Genomic DNA, 5,586 nt, shown 5'->3' with positions numbered 1-5,586 from the left:
TAAATAAATAAATAAATAAATAAATAAATAAATAAATAAATAAATAAGTAAATGAATGAATGAATAAATAAATAAATAAAGTTTAGCTTTCAAAAGTATAACAGTGCGAAGTGTTTTCTGCAAACAAAGTCAGTATTTTATGTTAACACAGTAGCCATGGGTGCACTCTTCCCAAGTTCCAGGAGAAGGGGGACATTTTTATTCTTGGTCCATCAGCTTCTCAGCTAAGCACATCAGCTCTACACATTCACACATGATGTAAGAGTGAATCATATCTAATATTCAGGAAGGAAAAAATACTGTAACATTGTACCCCAACTGCCCTCCCAAACACATCTGCCCTGACACTAAGTAAAGCAGATGTGCTTGTTCAAAACAGCTCCCAAGCTGCCCTGGCTGCTGAGAGAAAACAAATCACACATCTGGAACCCCAAACACATGCCTGGCATCACCAGAGCACTGGCTGAGTCTGTGGTCTCCAGGTCAGATGGGTCCTTCAGAGTCCAGCTTCCTTCCTCCATCACCTTCAGTTCCCAATTAGTCTTCCCTGAGTGACACCCACACTCCATGGTCCTTTCCAATAAATTCTGTTAGAAACTTGCAAGGTGCAGACTTTATTTCAATCAACTCACTCCCGCTCCTTCAATAATCTAATAGTGCTCAACAGCTGAGGGTACATTTGAGTTTAATGGGATTTACCTGATAACAATAGACTTCTCCTGGCTTCTTTAGAGCCACAGTTTTGAGCAACCTGGCTAACTCAATCTCACAGGTTCACCTGTCACACTGGAAGCTGAAGCAATGACTTGGAGGGGAGTAAATGAGCGACCTTTGCTGGAGAAATTCCCGAGATCATCTTTCTGACACTTTGGACATTCCCTCTGCAGAATACTAATTGGTGTCAGTGAGGTCTTCAGTCCACTACTTGTGTGGAAAAAGACATTTTCTGTGTGCTTGGAAAGACACTTTGCTGCTATTGCTGATGAACACATTACTGCAATCGAAAACTAGATTTTTGGTTTGAGAGTTTTCCTTAATTATTAGCTGTAAGACTAAATTCCATTGCCTTCCTTCCCCAATAAATTCCACATAAAATGTCTTTGCTTCAAAAGAAAACCATATGTCAAGACTTGTAAACTGCATAAATCATGTCTCCTTGTGCAGGGGTTTGAGTTTCCTTAACTGAAAAGAGAATTGTCTCAAGTGTATGTGTGTGTTTGTGTGTGTGTGTGTGTGTGTGTGTGTGTGTGTGTGTGTGTTACTCATGCTAAGCATGCACGCAAAAGCCAGACAAGAACCTTGTGTCTTCCTCTGTTATGTGTTGGCTACCTTATTCCCTTGCAGCTGTATTCTCTCACTAAACCTGGGCTTGCTGTTTCAAAGAGGCTAGAGGCCAGAAAACTCTAGCAACGACAGACATAGACACACACACACACACACACACACACACACACAGCACTGGAGTTCTGGCTGTGACTTTTTACAAGGGTGCATGGGGAGCAAACTCAAGCTGTCCTGCCCATGTAGCAAGCCCTCTCTCGCTGAGCCATCTCCCAGAACTACCTTCCCTTTATCTGAATGTGTAAACATCAAAAGCCGGTTCACTGCAGCAAGCTTTCAGAAAGCTGGGAAACTTATTCCACGTGCAGACTGCACACCATGGACTGTCCTCTGGGGATCTGTGGGGAGAAATGCTACCACTCATCTGAAAGGCCAATGTGAGGATCAGGGACTCAGAGAAGCCAAGGCAGACACAAGCACCCTGGCACAGCTGGCAATCTGACACTTCATAGGTCAGCATCCAGGAGAAGCAGCTTTACCTGTCAGAGGAGTCAAAGTACCAAGAGTGCATAATCCAAGTGACACTCCAGGAGCTGTAGTGAGACTGTGTAACATTACCACAATTCCACAATTTAACAAGTGGTCCAAAGTAAAAGAGAACGAACTGCAGGGAAGCTGTGTGTGCTTGGATGTCCTGGTGACAGACAGCAATGAAAAGATTAGCAGGCTCCACAGTCTGGGTACAGTTTGCTACCTTGAAACTCACTTTGAAATGCAACTAGCACATGCGGTCATGTTTGTCATTAAGAGAAGTGAAGGCTTCCCCATGACAGTGGGTTCACTCTCCCCGCAACAGTGTATGATAAAGTGAGTCTGCTTTTAATGTTCTCTTCCTAAGTGCCCACTAGCCCTTCCATTCCACCATGGTTTGACTGCAAGAGGGCTCTGCCAAATGCTGGAACCATGCTCTTAGACTTGACAGCCTCCAGAACTGTAGGGAACAAGGAGCTTTTTTTTTTTTCTTTATATATTACCAAGCATCAAAGTCAGGTAAGCACCAAGCTATGAAAGTATAACATGCCAGAGATGTGAAAGACTTGCAAACCAACCAAAAAATTAACAAGAAGTCTGAAATATTTAATTGACTGTTGGAAAAAGACCAAGGAGAAGAAAGAAAGGAAGAAAGGAAGGAAGGAAGGAAGGAAGGAAGGAAGGAAGGAAGGAAGGAAGGAAGGAAGGAAGGAAGGAAGAAAGAGAAAGAAAGAAAGAAAGAAAGAAAGAAAGAAAGAAAGAAAGAAAGAAAGAAAGAAAGAAAGAAAGAAAGAAAGAAAGAAAAAGAGGAAGGGAGGGAGGAGGGAGTTAGGGAGGGAAGGAGAGAGGAAGGGAGGGAGAAAAGGAAGGAAGGAAGGAAGGAAGGAAGGAAGGAAGGAAGGAAGGAAGGAAGGAAGGAAGGAAAACATTTAGTGAGTTATAAAAATGAAAGAAAAAGATTTGCAGCCAAATATTTGGAAAACAGTGTAATTTTTGGAAAGTGTAGTTTTACTATCTTCTCTGAGATTCTCAAAACACTGTCTTCTTAAAGGTCCTAATGAGATCCAATCATTTAAAAAAGAAAATGTGGTGGCTGGAGCGATGACTCAGTAGGTAAATGTGCTTGCTCTGCATACATGAGAATCAGCGTTCAAGTCCCCAGCACCCACATAAAAAGCCAGCCATGGCTACACATGTCTGTAGCCCCAGCTGGGGGAGAAAGATCAGTGTATCCCCAGAAACTGTGAGCTTCAGGTAAGTCAGAAACCCTGTCTCGTGGCAGTAAGGCATTACTGAGGAAGATACCCTACATTCTGCTTGGGTATCCACCTGTGCCTTCACAGGTACAGGAACCCGCATACATACGTTTCCAACACACAGAGAGAGAGAGGAGAGAGAGAAACATATACACACACTCAGGAAAACACATACATGCATGGAAAGAAAAGAATGCCCGTTTGATGATATTCAGTTATGTCCAAACTGATTCTTGGTTGGCATCTACTTTGAACCCCATAAGACTAAATCTCCCTTTGGGAAATGTCATACTGCAAAAATGCAAGTGTGCACACACAGAGAGAACTGGTGCTACACTCTTGCATAAAAAGGCTTTTGTTTACCCATGGCTCGTACTTTCCTTCTCATCCAATCATGCTTTTCTGGGATTCAGTGCTTTAGAGCACAGGCCTTGCCAGTGATGCCAATGAAATGCATCTCAGTTTGAGGTGCTCACTGCTCAGTAGGAAATCACTTTCTCCTTTGTCACCTGACTTCCCATTAGTATCTGCCAACATGGGGCACTACATGGAGTCTAAGAAGCTGGTGATGAAAACGGCATCTTCATCCCAGCTCTGCAGGACCCCATTCCAAGTCCATAGGCTCTTGCAGAAGCTCATCTCCTTCACTCACTCCAGGACCAGCGGCTGCTTTCTTAAGTCATGGCCCATTTCAGAAGTCTATTATCTTGTTTTTTTTCTTAACCTAACCCTTCAGTATTTCTATGATCTTTTCTTTTCTTTCTCCCCCTCTTCGGTTTTTTGAGACAGGGTTTCTCAGTGTAGCCTTGGCAGTCCTTGACTCTCTTTGGGGACCAGGTTGGCCTCAAACTCATAGAGATCCACCTGCTTCTACCTCCCCGAGAGCTGGGATTAAAGGTGTGAGCCACCACACTTGGCTTTTGATCTGTTCTTTACGCTAAATTTTCTCCATAGCAGTAACTCATATGGTTTTTATAACTTGGTTCACAAATGACAAAAGTAGAAATGGATAGGAAAGTATGAGTATAGTGAAATCTGTAAATTCTTTCCATTTCACACATTCTTACCTGTAACCACACTTTAAATATTCATAGAGTTTAGAATACCAGCTGTTCTGGGAAAACACTTGTTTTGTTTGTTGACCAGGACAGCAGCTGTAGCTCTGACCACACACATAGCAGAACTCCATTTCTCTGAAGGCATGTGTGAAGGAACAAATAGATAAGGGAGGATTCTCACCCAAATTTGCTCACTGCTGTAACAAAATGTCTGGCAAAACAACCAGAGAAAGGATCCATTCTGCCCGGTGTCTGAGGCTTTAGTCTACGTGGAAGGACAGGAGTGGAACAGTACCAGTTAAATCATGATTCAGGAAGCAGAGACAGGGGTGAATTCAGTAAATGCTGCCAGCTCTCCCCACATCCCACCCAATTCCATCAGGGAGCCATGGGATAGGGGGTCCTGGATTCAGTCTTCTGCAGTAGTTCATACTGTCTGCCGGGCTCTCACAGACACATGCAGATGTGCTCCACAAATCTCCCCGGTTCTTAACGCAATCAAGTTGAGGATCAAGACTAACCCTTACAGTGTATATTGATGTCATGTGGGATAATTAGATGACTGGCCAGAAGAACTTGGACTGTTAAACCATCACAGAAGGTCACCTAACTCCCATCAGAGAGGAAGGAAGCTAGATGGCTTTGTGGTATGTAGCTACATAAAACATGGAGGTAGCATGCAAGAAACTTCTCAGTAGGTGGTGGGTAGTGAGCCACAATGAGAGGCCCTGAGGTTTGCTGCTGAGGATTTGGTAAACCTTTACATTTCCTTGGACACCTTCAGCACTGCCTACTTGGTGGCACTTTGTAGAGCAGTGATAATAGGGTTTTTCATGTTGTGGGGACTCCCAACCATAAAATTATTTTGTTGCTACTTTTTAACAGTAATTTTGATACTGTTATGAATTATAATGTACATATCTGATATACAGGATATGTGATATGCTACCCCCAGAGGGGTCGTGACCCACGGCTGAGAACCGCTGCTGCAGAGGGATATTCTTTGTGCTAAGTGCCGAGGTGTACACTGAGTCAAACGTCAGCAAAAACAGACATGAAGTGTAGTGGCTTATTACACTAAATCCATGTCGGGTTTTTTTGTTGTTGTTTTTGTTTTTTGTTTTTTTTTTTTTTTCACAATTTCAGCTCTCTGATACCAACCACTTGTCTCAGAATTCTGATTTATCAGCTGTGACTGAACTCAACCCCTCCGAATAAGAGGGAGGTGGGAGACATGAGCATTCCAACTGTGGACGCATGGCAGATCCCCACCTCCCTCAAACCACAGGGTTGCCTCATCAACACCACCTCAAGAAGGTCTGAAAGGAGATGAACAATAAAGATGATCCTATCACTTAAACAATTCTTAAGGCTATGGAAGGTCTGGCTAGGAATCTGGAAAACACATGCATCAGATAGATAGATAGATAGATAGATAGATAGATAGATAGATAGATAGA

At 43.1% G+C, this 5,586-nt stretch overlaps 1 protein-coding gene and 1 pseudogene across 1 annotated transcript in view; one reads left to right on the top strand and one right to left on the bottom strand.

Moving 5' to 3' along the window:
- Positions 1 to 5,586, bottom strand: part of Suclg2 (succinate-CoA ligase GDP-forming subunit beta) — a 250,580-nt gene that overhangs the window by 213,086 nt on the left and 31,908 nt on the right. The window lies entirely within an intron of this gene.
- LOC129692191 (proteasome subunit alpha type-3-like) overlaps positions 1 to 5,586 on the top strand; it is an 8,517-nt pseudogene that overhangs the window by 626 nt on the left and 2,305 nt on the right.

This window comes from Psammomys obesus, unplaced genomic scaffold, assembly GCF_907164565.1.
Source record: "Psammomys obesus unplaced genomic scaffold, mPsaObe1.curated_primary_1811, whole genome shotgun sequence".
NCBI classification, from domain to species: domain Eukaryota; kingdom Metazoa; phylum Chordata; class Mammalia; order Rodentia; family Muridae; genus Psammomys; species Psammomys obesus.
The sequence above is the reverse complement of the archived record's forward strand: the minus strand, read 5'-3'. Positions and strand labels throughout refer to the sequence as shown.